Raw genomic sequence first — 22,970 nt, 5'->3', positions numbered from 1 at the left:
ACTGTACCTTGCTGGAGTCGTTTTTCTGCTTTTGTCCATTTTCCCATAATTTTCCTTGTGCTCATCTGTAACTATAAAAGAGGAAAAAGAAGAAGAAGAGGATCCACCACCAATTAGCTGATCACCACCACCTGTGATGTTTTTAAATGAGAAAGAGTTAGAGAGACCTGAAACGAAACGCTTATCGATCTCTATTGGAGATGATACACTGATTCCTACATCTGGCCTGCCATACGGAGGATTACCTCTCTTCCTCATCCATACCACTAGATTTGTTTGTAGTGGGCCATTCAGATATAGTATCTCACAAAAGTGAGTACACCCCTCACATTTTTGTAAATATTTTATTATCTTTTCATGTGACAACAATGAAGAAATTACACTTTGCTACAATGTAAAGTAGTGAGTGTACAACTTGTATAACAGTGTAAATTTGCTGTCCCCTCAAAATAACTCAACACACAGTCATTATTGTCTATAACGCTGGCAACAAAAGTGAGTACACCCCTAAGTAAAAATGTCCAAATTGGGCCCAAACTGTCAATATTTTGTGTGGTTACCATTATTTTCAGCACTGCCTTAACCATATTGGGCATGGAGTTCACCAGAGCATCACAGGTTGCCACTGGAGTCCTCTTCCACTCCCCCATGATGACAACACTGAGCTGGTGGATGTTAGAGACCTTGCGCTCCTCCACCTTCCATTTGAGGATGCCCCACAGATGCTCAATACAGTTTAGATCTTGAGACACGCTTGGCCAGTCCATCACCTTTACCCTCAGCTTCTTTAGCAAGGCAGTGGTCATCTTGGAGGTGCATTTGGGGTCGTTATCATGTTGGAATATTGTCCTGTGGTCCAGTCTCGGAAGGGAGGGGATCACACTCTGCTTCAATATGCCACAGTACATGTTGGCATTCATGGTTCCCTCGATGAACTGTAGCTCCCCAGTGACGTCAGCACTCATGCAGCCCCAGACCATGACACTCCCACCACCATGCTTGACTGTAGGCAAGACACACTTGTCTTTGTACTCCTCACCTGGTTGCTACCACACACGCTTGACATCATCTGAGACAAATAAGTTTATCTTGGTCTCATCAGACCACAGGACATGGGTCCAGTAATCCATGTCCTTAGTCTGATTGTCTTCAGAAAACTGTTTGAGTGCTTTCTTGTGCATCATCTTTGTAAGAGGCTTCCTTCTGAGACGACAGCCATGGAGACCAATTTGATGCAGTGTGCGGCGTATGGTCTGAGCACTGACAGGCTGACCCCCCACCCTTTTAACCTCTGCAGCAATGCTGGCAGCACTCATAAGTCTATTTCTCAAAAACAACCACTGGATATGACGCTGAGCATGTGCACTCAACTTCTTTGGTCGACCATGGCGAGGCCTGTTCTGAGTGGAACCTGTCCTGTTAAATCGCTGTATGGTCTTGGCCACAGTGCTGCAGCTTAGTTTCAGGTTCTTAGCAATCTTCTTATAGCCTAGGCCATCTTTATGTAGAGCAACAAATCTTTTTTTCAGATCCTAAGAGCGTTTTTGCTATGGGGTGCCATGTTGAACTTCCAGTGACCAGTATGAGAGAGTGAAAGCGATAACACCAAATTTAACACACCTGCTCCCCATTCACTCCTGAGACCATGTGACACTAACGAGTCACATGACATTGGGGAGGGAAAATGGCTAACTGGGCCCATTTGGACATTGTCACTTGGGGGTGTACTCATGTTTGTTGCCAGCGGTTTAGACATTAATGGCTGGGGGGCTGCTGCAGCACAGAGGCTTTACAACCACTTTAAAGTTCCAGGTTTGAGGAGCTTTTTGCTATTTATTCATAGTGGGTGTAAGTTGCTCATAACAATAACTATGGTCTGTCATTATTACATTCTGTTTTAAAAAGCTTAGTGTTATCGTTTATTTGCACTATATGCACTAGCATCAATGCTATAGATTTCTTGCTGTAGAATATATTGTATATAAGAATCAACTTAATGAGACAGCCAATAAGAATACCCATAAATATGTGATTTATGTAATTTATTTCTTATTTTTTTAAATTTTTCTTTTATTTCCTAATTTGTTTTAAACAAGTCGTACCATGCACACATTTCAGCCATCAAAATCTGAATATTTTCAGCATTGCTTTTTTCCATCAAATTTGTGACAGATTTAGAGTCCTTTTTTTAAAAGAAATTATTAATTTATCTTACGTTAGAGTGGTGCAGTGTTTTTCCAGCCATGACTTTCCTTTATTGCATAGAGAATCATTGAGATTCACTGATGATGTCAGTGATTCTCAAATCATGCATGTTTATTGAGGCATTTGTTGTTTTTGAAGGATTTGATCAGGACACAAACATCATTTATTTATTTTTTATTAAACTTTTTGTTAAACTTAAATTTTATTAAAGATATTGCAAATTTCAAATGCATGAAGGTTACAGATGTAAAAACATCTTTTCCAGAGTTAGCAGAAATATAACATACACTGCAAGCTATAAGTGACAAGATTGCATTGTATTCTGTGAATACACAACAGGCCTGTTAAATATGCACCGGTTGTGTGTGGCTACTAGCAAAATGGCATATTATAGAAAGGATAGGAACAGTTCATCTGTCTATTGGTGGTCACATAGTTGTCACTGCTGGGGTTTGGGTATCAAGCTTGTCTTTTCTTATTTTGACCTGAAGTGTAGAGAGTAGTTATTTTCCCCAAACATAATTTTTAACCTTATTGTTAAAAAAAAATAAAAAAATAAAAATAATCTTACACAACAGCCTTTCAGTTTGTGTACACATTTATATAGTGTGATAGTTGTTTGTATAATTAGATTTGCAACAGATGACACCAAAAAAATGCAGGGTGTGATTCATAAAAAAAGAAAACAAGACAAAAATGCAAGTTTTTTCAGCAAACACACATCTGTCAGGGCAGGCCCACGTGGCTGCATGAGCATTGGATTAGCATCATCCTTCCCATTGCCAGAAGAGTTATAGCATACTCACAGCTCTGGTGGAAATGGTGTATTTTTCCATTGTTCTAATGATGACAATGACATTCTCTGAGTGGTTAGCAGGTTTGTGTTAGCTTCACTATTAAATGTTGCTCAAATATTGCTCTCAAGTACTGAGAAAAAAATAGCATATGTCATGTAGTTTCCTTATCTTTAGACATCATCATATAAATACATTCTTATGTGTGGATAAAAATGTCTGGTTTTTTTAATCATAATTAAAGGACAACTCCACTTTTAATGAAAAAAATATAGCAAATACAAAAAAATATTGCATATATAATTGCTATACACACCCTATTATAATTTAATAGTATTAAAAAATACCTTTCTTTTTCAAACTTCAGCTGCTGTGATTTTCTGTAAAACGCAATACACTTTGGCAACTTAGAAGCATTGTGTACAGTCTGTTGGTGAAGTTTAAATGCTGTTTAGGACTCTGTTAGAGAAATTGCCCCTCACTTTCTGTTCTGATGACTTTACCAGACAGGAAATGATGGTAAATCAGCAAACCACTGCAGTTCAATGTGCAGGCAGTGTGAACCAATACTAAAGGAGATCTGTACAGCAGTACGACAGGGATATATATCAGTATGACAAGGATTTTAAACCTTACCTTCTCCACCCGAAGCCAGAACAAAATGATTGAATATACTTTAACCCTTTCCGACCCACGCTCTAGCTGAAAGACAGCTACAGCGAGGCTCTCCAGTTCAGGGAGGGTGTCCATGGACATCCTCCTAGAACTGCACCCTGATTATCAGTGCAACCTCATCAGTGCCCATCAGTGCAGATCAGTGCAGGGTATCAGTGCCCATCAATGCAGCTTTCCAATGTCCATCAGTGCCAACTATCAGTACCCATCAGTGCTGCCTCATCAGTGCAGCCTCATCTATGCCTCCTCATCAGTATCCTTTAGTGCATCTTATCATTACCCATCAGTGCAACCTCATCCGTGGACAATCAGTGCAGCCTCATCCATGCCCATCAGTACAGATCAGTGCAGCTTACCAGTGTCCATCAGTGCTGTCTATCAGTACCCATTAGTGCCATCTCATCAGTGAAGCCTCATTAATGCCTCCTCATCAGTGTCTATCAGTGCAACTTATCATTACCCATCAGTGCCACCTCATCAGTAGCCATCAGTGGCCAGCAGTGCAGCCTCATCCATGCCCATCAGTGCAGCCTCATCCATGCCCATCAGTGCAGCCTCATCAGTGCACATCAGTGAAGAAGAAAAATTACTTATTTGTAAAATGGTTTACCAAAAACGAAGAAAAAAAACATAATACAGGAGGTTTGTTACTGGGCAGATCACCAGGTGAAAACAGGGTTAAAAAGGTTTAAAAAATGAAACTATGTACAGCCACAACATCTAAGGATTGGTAAGCTGCAATATATAACATTTTCGGTTTTGGGTTCAATACCACTTTAAATAACATGCTTTGGAGATGCCTTTCAACCGTGCATGCTGCTACAAAGCAGTACAAAGAAGGATACCTTGCCAGGGGGGCACTTAAGCCCCCCTCAAATAACATAATTTCCTTGTGTTGAGCAGATCCAGGAAATAATTCTACATCCTGTCCAACAAAAGGGATGTGGAGATTTGTAAAGGAAAATTTGCAGATTCTGGATATCTTATGTGGAAAAATGGGGTCCCAAAGAAATATTTGCTCCATTCTCCAAAATAAAGTTACAGAGTACATCAGTACCCCTTATAACTCGCAGAAGAAGTTAAAATGATTGTAAAGCTGTCTTTTTTTATTTTCTTCTCATATTTACCTGCTCTGTGCAATGCTTTTGCACAGAGCAGTCAGGATTCTCCTTTTCTGTGGTCCCCCGCCAGTGCTCCTTACCCTTTTGAATGCCCCATTTGAAGTGCTTCCTAAGTGGGCACTCGTGTGTGCTCAATCATGAGGCAGGCCATTTGCAGCTATTCAGACACATAGCTTGGTTTGGCCCCACCCCTGATTTCTGCTCACAGCTTTTGATTGACAACAGCAGGAGCCAATGGCTCCCGCTGCTCTCAGTCAAGCCGTCTATTCACGGAAACCTTACTGGATAATTACATGTCACAGCTGGTGGATTCTCCTACTAGAGAAAACGCAATACTGGATCTATTGATCACTAATGACCCAGACCTAATCTCGGAGGTAGGAGTCCTGGACAATCTGGGCTCTAGCGATCACAGGATGATCACATTTAGCGTAAATAACAATATAGCAAGGCAAGTGGGGAACATAAGAACCCTTAACTTCAGAAGGGCAGACTTTCCAAAATTGTACTCATTGATGGAAAGGGTAAACTGGGACCAAACCTTGGGATCACTGACCACAGAGGAAAAATGGGAATGCTTTAGGAACATATTAAGCAAAGGCATCTTGCAGTGCATTCCTATGGGAAATAAATTTAGAAGAGACAAAGCCAAACCTGGCTGGCTAAACCGTAGCGTTAAAAAACTTATTAGGGGAAAAAAAATGGCCTTCAGGAAATATAAATCAGAAGGCACAGTATTGGCTTTCGACCAATACAAGGAGGCAAATAAGAAGTTTAAACACGAAATCAAGATGGCTAAAATAGACTTTGAGAGACAAATAGCGGAGGATAGTAAAAAAAACCCAAAGAAATTCTTTAAGTATATCAACAGCAAAAAAACTAGGGCAGAGCATATTGCACACATAATTAACGATGATGGGAGGATGGTTACAGAGGACACTGAAAAAGCAACCGTGCTGAATGCTTTTTTCTCGTCAGTATTTACACAGGAAACGGAGGGGTACACTGACCGTGACGGTATGGTTAGTAGTAATACACAGGACTTGCCACTATGGCTAACAGAGGGAGAAATCAGGGAAAGGCTGGACAAACTTAACACAAACAAATCACCAGGCCCGGATGGCGCACATCCGAGAGTACTCAAGGAACTCAGTAAGGTTATATCCAGACCACTGTTCCTGATCTTTGCGGACAGTATTAGGACAGGAGATGTACCAGGGGAGTGGAGGAAAGCAAACATGATTCCGACATTCAAAAAGGGTCAGAGGCATATACCGGGAAATTATAGGCTGGTCAGTCTGACATCAGTAGTATGTAAACTTCTGGAGGGAATGATAAGGGACTATATCGTAGAGTTTGCTAAGGACAACAGCATCATCAGTAGTAACCAGCACGGGTTTACAAATGGGCGTTCTTGTCAAACCAATCTCTTAACATTCTACGAGGAGGTGAGCTGTGATCTAGATAGGGGCAAACCAGTGGATGCGGTGTACCTAGATTTTGCTAAGGCGTTTGATACAGTTCCCCACAAGCGCTTAATTTATAAAATAAGGTCTGCAGGTATCGACAGCAGGGTTTGCTCTTGGATACGGAACTGGCTAAAAGGGCGTATCCAAAGGGTGGTAATAAACAGCGCATACTCAGACTGGTCTGAGGTAGTAAGCGGGGTCCCCCAAGGCTCAGTCCTAGGACCAACCTTGTTCAATTTATTCATAAACAGCATTGAGGACAGGATCAGTAGTTCGATATCAGTTTTTGCTGATGATTATTGCTTGATTTATTCTCCCTGGAGAAGAGACGCCTGAGGGGGGACATGATAGCAATTTTTAAATATCTCAATGGGGATCTCAGCTTAGAAAAAAAGCTGTTCAGTCGAAGGGATTGCATATGGACTCGGGGGCACACAATGCGATTAGAGGAGAAGTGTTTTAACCTCAGGCAACGTGGGGGGTTCTTTACTGTTAGGGCTACAAGATTGTGGAATTCTCTACCACAAGAAGTGGTTTCTGCGGGTAGTATGGTGGCTTTCAAAAGACTATTAGACGTACATCTCAAGGATCAGAACATTCAGGGGTATGTGAGATGATTACAGCCACACACACCTACACAGGTTGAACTGGATGGACTATTGTCTTTATTCAACCTCACCTACTATGTAACTATGTAACTATATGTAACTATGAGACAGAGGAGAGGAAAGAAGTATTGCTGCAGATGTGCACAGCGCTGGATCAAGTTCAGGCTCAGGTAAGAATTTAGGGATGGGGGGGTTACTATTTAAGTTTTTTTTTTTTTTTTAATGCAGAGAATTAATATTTGACCTTTGCAATCACTTTATTTGTCAATGGACAGGCACTTCACAAAAGTCCTTTCATTGAAATCACACCCACATACAAGCAAAAATGTATATTATTAAAGTGCCATGTTGTAATCCACATCAATTATGAGGTTACGCTGCATGACAACCTATACCTGACAGATTCCCACTGATCTGAGAAACATTCCTGCCATTACATAAATATACACATAACATATGGCATCCTGCATATTTTAATATAATTTCCCATATTTGATTACTCCTATTGTTTTCAATTTAGAATAATTGGATCATTATGAGCCAGTTGGAGTTCCTAATCAAAAAAAATCATATAATAACTCGCGCTTGTGGATAAATGAAAAAAAAAATGAAATATGCAGGTGCTGTACACCAAGTGCAAAACTCATAAAAATACAATCAAAATATTACAGTGCTTAATTAAAAAAAAACATGAATAATAAATAACAACAGGTGCCATAATAATATCAGTAAAATTATGATATAAAGTGATGATGTGCTCCAAATAATGAAACAATCTGTGACAATATTGGAAAGTCTTTCACAAATATCATATAAAGTGTTTGTGTGCTCCAAACTTCAAGGAACAAAGTGCTGAAGTGCTTCATATACACATGCCGTGAGGTGTGCCACACTCCCCTCTTGTATCCCCACTCACCAGAAAAGATGGACCCACAGCTTTTTTTTTTTCCCATAAACTTTTTTATTGAATAATAAAGAAAAAAAATGCATTTTACAGAGATGAATAGCACAAACTAGAAAAAAACAGCCAATAATCTTTAACAATGTTATCAAGCAACAGTGAAATGGCATGGAATTGATCCTTAAATGCAAGTGTACACTCTCTAGCTTTTCAGTCTGGGGGTCAATAAAGCTTGTATCTGGTGAAATGGGATTCAGCTCACTTGCCAATAAAACAGGTCCCACCAATGGTAGATCTTGGCGTGACTTTGACTGATTAATCCTCAATTAAATAAATGGTACCCATAATGAAGTACAGTTAAAAAAGATTGAATGCACAGAATAAAATAACACTTATAAGACTTGCAGAAAAAATGAGGATAACATTTTGTATGAGGTTCTTACTGGTTCATCGCTGTTCGCACTTTATATAATATTTTCACTGATAAAATTATGGCACATGTGTTGTTATTTATTATTCATGTTTTTTGAGTAAGCACTGTAATATTTTGATTGTAGAGTTGCTAACCAGTTTCAAGGACAGTCACATAGTAGGGAAACGTAATTTGGCAAATTCCAGCAATCCATGCAGTTAAGGCAGCGTGCTTTATTATGCCAATGAGAGAGGATCTGTAAAAGTGTATGTCAACACCAGTCACTATGAAGAAAAAAAACAGTGACTTCTGAAATCCACAACTATTGTGATAAGATATTTACAGTAACAAACACTTGGTAGGTACGATTGCGAAACAGGCTAATTCTCAAAACTGAACTCTTGCCATCTTCAGATGAGAGTTGGTGGGGATTATTACTGTATTGGTGATTTTTTTTTTCCTACTTGGCAATATTGCGTTAGTCCTTTCTTGAATCAGCCTGGTGCAGCTCAAGTCTACATTATTTCACATGGCAGTTAAGGGGATCTTCCACATTTTTATTTTAGTTAGTATTTATTTCTCATTAATGGGATCAAACTTACCCCTTCGTGCCTAAGGGTAAAACAAATATTAATGCCTAAGCACAATTTTGCAATTTTGACAAATAAAACCGTACATATCATCATAACTACTTTGTGCATCCAGGTGGAATATACCTTTTTTTTTTTTTCTCAGGCTTAATTGGGCTTTCAGGTGGTAGTAAATAGTAATGGATTTCTCTTGATTTTTATTTTTTTTTTAACCTCCCTGGTGGTCTGATTATGTCCAGATTTCTGTGCTAAAAGTGGTACATTCTTTTGCATGGAAATCTGTTGTTTTACATTTTAAAACTCAACTTCCCCTGCGATCCCTCGCTGTCCTCCCCCGCCATCCTCCCCCGCTGTCCTCCCCCGCCGCCCTCCCCCACCGTCCTCCCGCTGTCCACCCGCTGTGTGCTCGGCTGATGCCGGCACCTGTCTTCTGGTTCCCTGCGAGCGTTGTGACGGCGGCAATTTAAAAAATGTAAATACACTAAATGACATGATACAAAGCTGTGATCACAGCTACGGATTACACTGTATCATGCCATTTCACCACAGGATTTCACCTGGTGACTTTTCCAGTGCCCTGCCTGTGCTTTTCCAGTGCTTTGTGCCTGGAAAATTGAGAACGACCATGGCATCCAAAAAGCGTTCTTTTTGCGCAAAAGCGCTTTTAGACGAAAACAGCGGCAGTGAAACTGAGTTACTTAAGGAACTGAGCTAAAGCGATTCATGGGAAAATTCATCATCATCAGGTACAGAAAGCGACAGCGACAATTCTGATGTCTCTTTCTGGTACAAAGCTCCGTTGGAAATTGTGAAGAATCATTTGATATATTTCCCAAATTCCACAAGCTATGTGCCAGAAAGAGACATCAGAATTGTCGCTGTTGTCACTTTCCGTACCTGATGATGAATTTTCCCACAAATCGGTATCACTCAGTTCTTCAAGTAAGTTTCGCTGTTGCTGTTTTCCAGTTCTTCTAAAAGCGATTTTGCGCAAAAAGAGCGCTTTTTGTATGGCTAAATTTGCATCGTACAGCCATCGCATGTGATTTGCAGAGCAGTGCGGTGTGAATCACATGCAATGTCTGACATCGCTATAGTGTGAACCTACACTCTCTGTTTACTCAGTGATTCCTACAGCTTTACACTGATTACAGCTGCTGGGTCTCAGGTGTTCCCTATCTATGCTGCTCATGTTAACTTCAATGTAAGTGTGCTGCTTATTTTAATAAAGTTTTTTTTAATTGATACTGACCTCAGCACCCTGCTATTAGTCTTCTTCCACATTGCGGTAACCAATCAGAGGCTACCACAGCAAACAGGTAACCTGGAATTAGGGGATCGGGGTCCCGATCGTTAGCCCTCAGTGAGACCCTGATCTCTGTTCTGGGAGTGCGCCGTGCGGCATGCTCCCAGCACAAAAGGAGGTACACATATATGCAGCTCCACGGAAAAAAAGCCCACTTCTGTGAGGCTGCATATATTACATAATATATTACATTGACATGAAGAGGTTAAAGTGACCCTAAACTCTGATTTTTTAAAAAAAAAATCTATTTCAGTAGAAGTGCTTGGGAGTGCTGATCGGGAGATGGTCAGTTGCTGCGGGAAATGGCTGATTTTCCAGCATGCTCGTCTGACAAAAGCCAGACAAATGGCTGGCTTTTGTCGGACCGGCTGACATACATATGGGCCTGAATGTCGGACGTTTTTTATTGAACCAGTCGCTGTCTTCTGACATTCCATGTGTGCTTTGAGAGGTGGGCAAACATCCTGTGTGTATGAGGCCAAAAGAATACCCTAAATTAAGCACAAGCAGTGACAGCAACTGTCTTAAGGAGTAGAGGGTGAGGGATTATTTAATTTACTAATTCAGGAAAAGGGTAGTGTCAGGGGTCCAAGGAGCTTTTTGTATAACAACAATTGTACGTGTTATTAATTATTTACAGAGAGAAAGTAATCTATGCATAGGAGGGCAAGTGTTTTTTCATTTAAACCTAGAACCAGAATTTTAACCCAAAAAGGAGCCTATTTTGGTGATTTATTTATGATACACTGCATACTTATATTAACAAGCAGTTAAACTGTTGTTTAAACTAGTGTTTAAATTAGCTTTTACAAATGTTATCGGTTAAGACTTTAGTGTATTGATTCTACCATTTTTTTATTAGTTAGGGTTTTGCTTAATAATACATATTTTGTTTCTTATTTTTCCTATACGGTATTAAAATAAATATATTTTTTTCTTTTTTTACATACTCAATTATCTTTCCAGTGCCAAGCAACACTGAACAATGCTGTAACACACACATTGTGCTTTAAGGCTTAGTTTATTCAGTGTGTGTTTCATATTGCATTTTTATCCCAGTCTCAATAGTGTCTGCATCTCTATAGTTACAAATTCTTTTTTTTAAGCTGTAGAACAGTAAGCTTTTTTTTTTTTTTCTATATGCTGAATATTTATATCAAAGTTACATTCAGTAAATTAAATGGGGTTCAGGACATTTATACTGTATTTTCTTTCATGCAGCAGAAGGTTTGTACACAATCCCTAGCAAGATTGTACGTCTAAAACACTAGGCTATTAGGTCATTCAGAGCATTAAAGCAAGGACAAAATGATGCATTGGATTGGTATGTGCTGAGACAATAAACACATGATGGAAAACTGCAAAGACCATTTAACTGACTAGTCAACCAAGAATGAACTTGGTTTTCACATGACATACCTGCCCTACCACAGTAAATGAATGCTATAGCTATATGTAGAGGGGAGGGGGATACCGCGCTTCTGGGAAATAGGTTATCTAATCTCTAAATTCATTAGTAAACACAAAATACGTGTAAATAGGTGAAACTCTATAAAGATTCTAGATATTAAAATACACTTATAAATAGGCTAAAATCAATAAATAGTTGGTGTTCATTTCATATAGATCAATCAAGTATAAAGTGCATCAGTGTAATAAATATTATAGAAAAGTTGCTCACACTCTTAGCCCAATAAAGTTGTGCAAATACATATAATTAATATAGTGACAGAAAAAGGGCTCAGTGCATTAAACAAATACATGAATAAATTAGTAAAGAGTCCTTAATAAAGTGCTATTAGGTGAAGCCAAATTTCAAAAGTATCAAAGAATATCAAAAAAAGTTTTTTGGGAAAAAATGCAGATATTAAACTGTATCCAGGTGATGGAAGCCTTCAAATAGGTGTATGCCCTCCACCTAACACCGTGTGAAATATGGGGTGCTTCTTCTCACTCGTTACCCCTCAGGGTGTGCTAATCGCTCACCTCAATATAATTGATCATGCGCCTTGTGATAAACACTCAATAGTCCTCTCCTCTCCTTCCTTAACTTTCAACAGGGATGGTACTCAGTCTGCCTTCTATCGATCAGGGTCCCATGTTCTCCAGATAACCCACGGATCTCAAACAAAAGGACTACAATAGTGCAATATTGCCATATACTTCTGGCTTTATTTGAATAAATTAAAAGCACTCACAAACAATGCTCGAAATTGCGCCTTCAATAACACAAAGGAACTATCACGGTCCTCACTTCCGCGTCTATACGTCACTTCCGGTCAAGCGGCCCTACGCGTTACGCCACTTCCGCTCACGTGGCTTCTTCAGTATTCTTTGATACTTTTGAAATTTGGCGTCACCTAATAGCACTTTATTAAGGACTCTTTACTAATTTATTCATTTATTTGTCTAATGCACTGAGCACTTTTTCTGTCACTATATTAATTATATGTATTTGCACAACTTTATTCGGCTAAGAGTGTGAGCAACTTTTCTATAATATTTATTACACTGATGCACTTTATACTTGATTGATCTATATGAAATGAACACCAACTATTTATTGATTTTAGCCTATTTATAAGTGCATTTTAATATCTAGAATATTTATAGAGTTTCACCTATTTACACGTATTTTGTGTTTACTAATAGTGTTGAGCGAACACGGACTGTATTATTCGTGTTCGTACCGAATAATTGGATTTTTTTTACCCGAACACGGACACGGACACTTTACTGTATGTTCGGGTAAAAATCCGTGTTCGGTCGTTTTATTTCCGGGTTTTGCATGCTTTGGCGCTCTTTTCATGGCGGGCTTTCAACAGCCAATCAACAATCGTTTAACTGGTGTGCCTTAAGCCATCCCAGCCATGCCTGCAAATGTCTTAGTAGCTGTGATTGGCCGTCTGAAGCATGTGACCAAGTCTTTATAAGTTCGAGGCAGCCGCCGCAGCAGCGTCATTCTGCTGCTTAGCTAAGGGACAGAGCACACATCAATGTGCTGGCTGCTGATTAGGGAAAGATAGGCAGGAAAAAAACATTTGTGTCCGGATAGAATTGAGGGACAGGTCGGAGTGTTTAGGCAGGGCGAGTTGTAGGCATTTTAGGGATAGAGTCTGCTGAATTATAGGGTCAGTGTCTTCTACAAACTACAATCGATATTGCTGTGTGGGGGGTGGGGTGAATCTGCACTCAATCCTGATCTACGATCTCTTCTCAATCCTGTTAGGGACAGAGTCTGCTGAATTTTAGGGAAACTGTGTTCTACAAACTACAATCGATATTGCTGTGTGGTGTGGGATTGGAGATAGGCAGGTGTCAGTGATCCACATCCATTTTTCTGTGTGTGAGCTGCAGTGAACACAATCTTTTTGGGCTGCAGTGAACACAATCTTTTTGGGCTGCAGTGAACACAATCTTTTTGGGCTGCAGTGAACACAATCTTTTTGGGCTGCAGTGAACACAATCTTTTTGGGGTGCAGTGAACAAAATCTTTTTGGGGTGCAGTGAACACAATCCTTTTTGGTGTGCAGTGAACACAATCTTTGTGGGGTGCAGTGAACAAAATCCTTTGTGGGGTGCAGTGAACACAATCTTTTTGGGGTGCAGTGAACAAAATCCTTTTTGGGGTGCAGTGAACAACATCCTTTTTGGGGTGCAGTGAACACAATCTTTTTGGGGTGCAGTGAACAAAATCCTTTGTGGGGTGCAGTGAACACAATCTTTTTGGGGTGCAGTGAACACAATCTTTTTGGGGTGGAGTGAACAACATCCTTTTTGGGGTGCAGTGAACAAAATCCTTTTTGGGGTGCAGTGAACAAAATCATTTTTGGGGTGCAGTGAACACAATCTTTTTGGGGTGCAGTGAACACAATCTTTGTGGGGTGCAGTGAACACAATCTTTTTGGGGTGGAGTGAACAACATCCTTTTTGGGGTGCAGTGAACAACATCCTTTTTGGGGTGCAGTGAACACAATCTTTTTGGGGTGCAGTGAACACAATCTTTGTGGGGTACAGTGAACAGAATCTTTGTGGGGTGCAGTGAACACAATCTTTGGGGGGTACAGTGAACACAATCTTTTTGGGGTGCAGTGAACACAATCTTTGTGGGGTGCAGTGAACACAATCTTTTTGGGGTGGAGTGAACAAAATCATTTTTGGGGTGCAGTGAACAACATCCTTTTTGGGGTGCAGTGATCAAAATCCTTTTTGGGGTGCAGTGAACACAATCTTTTTGGGGTGCAGTGAACAAAATCCTTTGTGGGGTGCAGTGAACAGAATCTTTGTGGGGTGCAGTGAACACAATCTTTGGGGGGGTACAGTGAACACAATCTTTTTGGGGTGCAGTGAACACAATCTTTGTGGGGTACAGTGAACAGAATCTTTGTGGGGTGCAGTGAACACAATCTTTGGGGGGTACAGTGAACACAATCTTTTTGGGGTGCAGTGAACACAATCTTTGGGGGGTACAGTGAACACAATCTTTTTGGGGTGCAGTGAACACAATCTTTGTGGGGTGCAGTGAACACAATCTTTGGGGGGGTACAGTGAACACAATCTTTTTGGGGTGCAGTGAACAACATCCTTTTAGGGTGCAGTGAACACAATCTTTGTGGGGTGCAGTGAACAACATCCTTTTAGGGTGCAGTGAACACAATCTTTGTGGGGTACAGTGAACAGAATCTTTGTGGGGTGCAGTGAACACAATCTTTGGGGGGTACAGTGAACACAATCTTTGTGAGGTGCAGTGAACACAATCTTTGTGGGGTGCAGTGAACACAATCATTGTGGGGTGCAGTGAACTCAATCTTTGTGGGGTACAGTGAACACAATCTCATACTTCTGAAGATTTGAGGGTGCTGCCTGTTCCATACTCCCCCTACTCCTCATCTAGCCTTTTAGGGGTACAAACAATAGTAATTGGGGCCTAGTGTGGTTGTGTACGTGTGATATACATACACTTTTTTTGGATCATATTTTCTATTCCGCTATTTAATCAAAAACCTTTGGGGATCAGTTAAATTGGGGGATAGTCTGTGTTGGTACGTGTGAGAGAGATCCACCTTTCCAAGTTGTTGGGGTTCATCTCATACTTCTGAAGGTTTGAGGGTGCTGCCTGTTCCATACTCCCCCTACTCCTAGCCTTTTAGGGGTACAAACAATAGTAATTGGGGCCTAGTGTGGTTGTGTACGTGTGATATACATACACTTTTTTTGGATCATATTTTCTATTCCGCTATTTAATCAAAAACCTTTGGGGATCAGTTAAATTGGGGGATAGTCTGTGTTGGTACGTGTGAGAGAGATCCACCTTTCCAAGTTGTTGGGGTTCATCTCATACTTCTGAAGGTTTGAGGGTGCTGCCTGTTCCATACTCCCCCTACTCCTAGCCTTTTAGGGGTACAAACAATAGTAATTGGGGCCTAGTGTGGTTGTGTACGTGTGATATACATACACTTTTTTTGGATCATATTTTCTATTCCGCTATTTAATCAAAAACCTTTGGGGATCAGTTAAATTGGGGGATAGTCTGTGTTGGTACGTGTGAGAGAGATCCACCTTTCCAAGTTGTTGGGGTTCATCTCATACTTCTGAAGGTTTGAGGGTGCTGCCTGTTCCATACTCCCCCTACTCCTCATCTAGCCTTTTAGGGGTACAAACAATAGTAATTGGGGCCTAGTGTGGTTGTGTACGTGTGATATACATACACTTTTTTTGGATCATATTTTCTATTCCGCTATTTAATCAAAAACCTTTGGGGATCAGTTAAATTGGGGGATAGTCTGTGTTGGTACGTGTGAGAGAGATCCACCTTTCCAAGTTTTTGGGGTTCATCTCATACTTCTGAAGATTTGAGGGTGCTGCCTGTTCCATACCCCCCCTACTCCTCATCTAGCCTTTTAGGGGTACAAACAATAGTAATTGGGGCCTAGTGTGGTTGTGTACGTGTGATATACATACACTTTTTTTGGATCATATTTTCTATTCCGCTATTTAATCAAAAACCTTTGGGGATCAGTTAAATTGGGGGATAGTCTGTGTTGGTACGTGTGAGAGAGATCCACCTTTCCAAGTTGTTGGGGTTCATCTCATACTTCTGAAGGTTTGAGGGTGCTGCCTGTTCCATACTCCCCCTACTCCTCATCTAGCCTTTTAGGGGTACAAACAATAGTAATTGGGGCCTAGTGTGGTTGTGTACGTGTGATATACATACACTTTTTTTGGATCATATTTTCTATTCCGCTATTTAATCAAAAACCTTTGGGGATCAGTTAAATTGGGGGATAGTCTGTGTTGGTACGTGTGAGAGAGATCCACCTTTCCAAGTTGTTGGGGTTCATCTCATACTTCTGAAGGTTTGAGGGTGCTGCCTGTTCCATACTCCCCCTACTCCTAGCCTTTTAGGGGTACAAACAATAGTAATTGGGGCCTAGTGTGGTTGTGTACGTGTGATATACATACACTTTTTTTGGATCATATTTTCTATTCCGCTATTTAATCAAAAACCTTTGGGGATCAGTTAAATTGGGGGATAGTCTGTGTTGGTACGTGTGAGAGAGATCCACCTTTCCAAGTTGTTGGGGTTCATCTCATACTTCTGAAGGTTTGAGGGTGCTGCCTGTTCCATACCCCCCCTACTCCTCATCTAGCCTTTTAGGGGTACAAACAATAGTAATTGGGGCCTAGTGTGGTTGTGTACGTGTGATATACATACACTTTTTTTGGATCATATTTTCTATTCCGCTATTTAATCAAAAACCTTTGGGGATCAGTTAAATTGGGGGATAGTCTGTGTTGGTACGTGTGAGAGAGATCCACCTTTCCAAGTTGTTGGGGTTCATCTCATACTTCTGAAGGTTTGAGGGTGCTGCCTGTTCCATACTCCCCCTACTCCTCATCTAGCCTTTTAGGGGTACAAACAATAGTAATTGGGGCCCAGTGTGGTTGTGTACGTGTGATATACATACACTTTTTTTGGATCATATTTTCTATTCCGCTATTTAATCAAAAACCTTTGGGGATCAGTTAAATTGGGGGATAGTCTGTGTTGGTACGTGTGAGAGAGATCCACCTTTCCAAGTTGTTGTGGTTCATCTCATACTTCTGAAGGTTTGAGGGTGCTGCCTGTTCCATACTCCCCCTACTCCTAGCCTTTTAGGGGTACAAACAATAGTAATTGGGGCCTAGTGTGGTTGTGTACGTGTGATATACATACACTTTTTTTGGATCATATTTTCTATTCCGCTATTTAATCAAAAACCTTTGGGGATCAGTTAAATTGGGGGATAGTCTGTGTTGGTACGTGTGAGAGAGATCCACCTTTCCAAGTTGTTGGGGTTCATCTCATACTTCTGAAGGTTTGAGGGTGCTGCCTGTTCCATACTCCCCCTACTCCTAGCCTTTTAGGGGTACAAACAATAGTAATTGGGGCCTAGTGTGGTTGTGTACGTGTGATATACATACACTTTTTTTGGATCATATTTTCTATTCCGCTATTTAATCAAAAACCTTTGGGGATCAGTTAAATTGGGGGATAGTCTGTGTTGGTACGTGTGAGAGAGATCCACCTTTCCAAGTTGTTGGGGTTCATCTCATACTTCTGAAGGTTTGAGGGTGCTGCCTGTTCCATACTCCCCCTACTCCTAGCCTTTTAGGGGTACAAACAATAGTAATTGGGGCCTAGTGTGGTTGTGTACGTGTGATATACATACACTTTTTTTGGATCATATTTTCTATTCCGCTATTTAATCAAAAACCTTTGGGGATCAGTTAAATTGGGGGATAGTCTGTGTTGGTACGTGTGAGAGAGATCCACCTTTCCAAGTTGTTGGGGTTCATCTCATACTTCTGAAGGTTTGAGGGTGCTGCCTGTTCCATACCCCCCTACTCCTCATCTAGCCTTTTAGGGGTACAAACAATAGTAATTGGGGCCTAGTGTGGTTGTGTACGTGTGATATACATACACTTTTTTTGGATCATATTTTCTATTCCGCTATTTAATCAAAAACCTTTGGGGATCAGTTAAATTGGGGGATAGTCTGTGTTGGTACGTGTGAGAGAGATCCACCTTTCCAAGTTGTTGGGGTTCATCTCATACTTCTGAAGGTTTGAGGGTGCTGCCTGTTCCATACCCCCCCTACTCCTCATCTAGCCTTTTAGGGGTACAAACAATAGTAATTGGGGCCTAGTGTGGTTGTGTACGTGTGATATACATACACTTTTTTTGGATCATATTTTCTATTCCGCTATTTAATCAAAAACCTTTGGGGATCAGTTAAATTGAGGGATAGTCTGTGTTGGTACGTGTGAGAGAGATCCACCTTTCCAAGTTGTTGGGGTTCATCTCATACTTCTGAAGGTTTGAGGGTGCTGCCTGTTCCATACTCCCCCTACTCCTAGCCTTTTAGGGGTACAAACAATAGTAATTGGGGCCTAGTGTGGTTGTGTACGTGTGATATACATACACTTTTTTTGGATCATATTTTCTATTCCGCTATTTAATCAAAAACCTTTGGGGATCAGTTAAATTGGGGGATAGTCTGTGTTGGTACGTGTGAGAGAGATCCACCTTTCCAAGTTGTTGGGGTTCATCTCATACTTCTGAAGGTTTGAGGGTGCTGCCTGTTCCATACCCCCCCTACTCCTCATCTAGCCTTTTAGGGGTACAAACAATAGTAATTGGGGCCTAGTGTGGTTGTGTACGTGTGATATACATACACTTTTTTTGGATCATATTTTCTATTCCGCTATTTAATCAAAAACCTTTGGGGATCAGTTAAATTGGGGGATAGTCTGTGTTGGTACGTGTGAGAGAGATCCACCTTTCCAAGTTGTTGGGGTTCATCTCATACTTCTGAAGGTTTGAGGGTGCTGCCTGTTCCATACTCCCCCTACTCCTAGCCTTTTAGGGGTACAAACAATAGTAATTGGGGCCTAGTGTGGTTGTGTACGTGTGATATACATACACTTTTTTTGGATCATATTTTCTATTCCGCTATTTAATCAAAAACCTTTGGGGATCAGTTAAATTGGGGGATAGTCTGTGTTGGTACGTGTGAGAGAGATCCACCTTTCCAAGTTGTTGGGGTTCATCTCATACTTCTGAAGGTTTGAGGGTGCTGCCTGTTCCATACTCCCCCTACTCCTAGCCTTTTAGGGGTACAAACAATAGTAATTGGGGCCTAGTGTGGTTGTGTACGTGTGATATACATACACTTTTTTTGGATCATATTTTCTATTCCGCTATTTAATCAAAAACCTTTGGGGATCAGTTAAATTGGGGGATAGTCTGTGTTGGTACGTGTGAGAGAGATCCACCTTTCCAAGTTGTTGGGGTTCATCTCATACTTCTGAAGGTTTGAGGGTGCTGCCTGTTCCATACCCCCCTACTCCTCATCTAGCCTTTTAGGGGTACAAACAATAGTAATTGGGGCCTAGTGTGGTTGTGTACGTGTGATATACATACACTTTTTTTGGATCATATTTTCTATTCCGCTATTTAATCAAAAACCTTTGGGGATCAGTTAAATTGGGGGATAGTCTGTGTTGGTACGTGTGAGAGAGATCCACCTTTCCAAGTTGTTGGGGTTCATCTCATACTTCTGAAGGTTTGAGGGTGCTGCCTGTTCCATACCCCCCCTACTCCTCATCTAGCCTTTTAGGGGTACAAACAATAGTAATTGGGGCCTAGTGTGGTTGTGTACGTGTGATATACATACACTTTTTTTGGATCATATTTTCTATTCCGCTATTTAATCAAAAACCTTTGGGGATCAGTTAAATTGGGGGATAGTCTGTGTTGGTACGTGTGAGAGAGATCCACCTTTCCAAGTTGTTGGGGTTCATCTCATACTTCTGAAGGTTTGAGGGTGCTGCCTGTTCCATACTCCCCCTACTCCTCATCTAGCCTTTTAGGGGTACAAACAATAGTAATTGGGGCCCAGTGTGGTTGTGTACGTGTGATATACATACACTTTTTTTGGATCATATTTTCTATTCCGCTATTTAATTTAACTGGGCCTCCATGCGAGACCTGTGTGCCTTGTTGCGCTGTTTTGAGTACTCCACCAACATGGCCAGTGGCAATGACGCCGTTCTCAGCTTAACTATCCCACTTCTATGCCTCCTTGAAAAAACAATTCGGGCGATGATGGAAGAGGATGTGGCACAGGATGAGGAGGAGGAGGAGGATGAAGAGGTAACATTTCCAAGGCTTTCAGGGCAGTCATTCGCAAGGGGCTCCGAGGGTGGGTTCCTGCACACGCAAACGCCAGGGACGCAATTGTCCAGCAGGGGCACAGTTCTGGAGGATGAGGAGGATGAGGAGGAGGAGGAGCTGGAGGAGGAGATGGAACCATGTTCACAGCAGGGTGGCACCCAGGCCAGCTCATGGCCATCACTGGTGCGTGGCTGGGGGGATACAGAGGACACGGACGATACACCTCCCACAGAGGACAGCTTTTCGTCGCCTCTGGGCAGCCTGGCACACATGAGCGATTACATGCTGCAGTGTCTCCACAACGACCGCCGAGTTGCCCACATTCTAACTTGTGCTGATTACTGGGTGGCCACGCTGCTGGATCCCCGTTACAAGGACAACGTACCGTCCTTAATTCACTCACTGGAGCGCGATCGCAAGATGCGCGAGTACAAGCGCACGCTGGTAGACGCCATGCTGCTGGCATTCCCATCTGACAGCGGGGCCACAGTGGAAGCACAAGGCAGAGGAGGAGGAGGAGGAGGTCGCCAACGCAACCAGGGCACCGCCAGCACCTCAGAAGGCAGGGTTAGCATGGCCGAAATGTGGAAAAGCTTTGTCAGCACGCCACAACAAACAGCAGCACCAGCAGCTCAGATGGAACGTCTTAGCAGGAGGCAGCATTTTACCAACATGGTGGAGCAGTATGTGTGCACACGCCTACATGTAGTGAATGACGGGTCTGCCCCCTTCAACTTCTGGGTCTCCAAATTGGGCACATGGCCTGAGCTTGCCCTTTACGCCTTGGAGGTGCTGGCGTGCCCTGCAGCCAGTGTATTATCTGAACGGGTATTTAGCACGGCTGGGGGCGTTATAACAGACAAGCGCAGCCGCCTGTCCAGAGACAATGTGGACAAGCTCACGTTCATTAAAATGAACCAGGCATGGATCCCACGGGACTTTTCCGTACCTTATGCAGAATAGCAATGGATACCGACCTTACCCACCCATTGTTCCATTTTTGCTCTTTCTCACTCTTTTGGGGTGTACCCTCATTTAAAATTTTTGAAAAGAAGCAGTGTTGGCTACCTCGTCCTCCTCCTCAGGGCCAGATTAATGTAGGGGCTATTGGAGCTGCAGCTCCAGGCCCCTACCTTTTATATAGGCCCCGGGTTGGCCATATTCACTGTTACCGCTCTTCTGTCACTTGTAAACACAGAAGTCTGGCTTCTATGCTCGCTTCCCCAGGCAGCACCCTCAGAACCTCCCCACACAGCGTGAAGGCCGGACAAGGAGGGACAGTTGGCGATGCATGGATGTGTTTATGGGCTTCAGAGACAGCATCCCATGTTGAATTAGGCATGCATGGCTGCACCCTTCCTCCTCTGGGTGCATGGCAAGGCACGGCCCTTAAGGCCCTTCAAAATCCTCAGCACCAAGCCCATGATGCTGTTAATCCGGCCCTGGTCCTCCTCCACCGCCGCTTCCACCTACACCGCCCATAGGTGTGCGCAGCCTATTGCATTAAGGTGTGCACCCCAAAGTTGAAATACACATGCATGTGTTTGCCAGCAGGGAGAGTAATGTATCGGGGCCATGTACCTGTAGGCAAGGAGAAATAGAGCAGAGCAGGTCCCAGGGAGATCTTTCCCATCTCCTCACTGGCAATGCTATGTGCCCTAGGTGATTAGGGTGTGCCCAGGCACACCCAGCACACCCTGTGCGCACGCCTATGTCACCGCCACATCCACCACCACCTCAACCTCCCTCCTACTCCATATGGGCCTCGTCCTTCAGAGATGAAGAAGAACATTGTTTTATTTTTCTGTTTTTTTTTGTTGTTTTAAGTTATTTCCCTATCCACATTTGTTTGCAGAGCACTTGCCATGCTCTTAATTACGTTTTGCTGCCATTTGCAGCACTCTAGCCCTTTCCTTTGGTGTTTTAGAGCCATTTTAGTGCCTTAAAGTTCGGGTCCCCATTGACTTCAATGGGGTTCGGTGTCCGGGAAAAGTTCGGTAAAAGTCCGGGACACGGACCCGGACTTTTTTTTAAAGTTCGGCCGAACCCGTCGAACACGGACATCTAGGTGTCCGCTCAACCCTATTTACTAATGAATTTAGAGATTAGATAACCTATTTCCCAGAAGTGCACTGTATGGTTTGCAGTATCGGTACATGCAGCATCTAGGAAGGGTTCATTTATATTAAATATATAGAATAAAATTGCCCAGACAGCGCGAGACTCATACTACAATATGTATAATGCTATAGCTATCTTCAAATCTAAAAGGTTTGCATTCCTGCACGCTGTGGAACATCTCCCAAAATTAGCTCAGCCAATCATATACAACACCTCACCATGAGAGGACTTGAGCTGTGGGGTGCTTTCCCCCCCTGTGCCAATCCTATATATTGGGCTTGTGGCAGTACTTTACTGGTCAGACATCGATCAGGTATTAAAATCAAAAGTGTTGGCTGTGCCTATCCATTTGCAATCCAATTAATGTTTTGAAACCAAAACCTTACTTTCAAACCACAAAACTGCTGTCATTATTCAGTGCCAAACTGTCTTGTGTACAATAAAATAAAACAGATGTGACAGTCCCAAATTACTATAAATTAAATTAGAAGTGTTTTTCTTCTTTCAAATATTTTTCCCTTTAAATGTGCTTCACATATCCCACAGTTT

Source organism: Pelophylax lessonae (assembly GCF_965119305.1).
Source record: "Pelophylax lessonae genome assembly, chromosome: 12".
Lineage (NCBI taxonomy): Eukaryota > Metazoa > Chordata > Amphibia > Anura > Ranidae > Pelophylax > Pelophylax lessonae.
The sequence above is the reverse complement of the archived record's forward strand: the minus strand, read 5'-3'. Positions refer to the sequence as shown.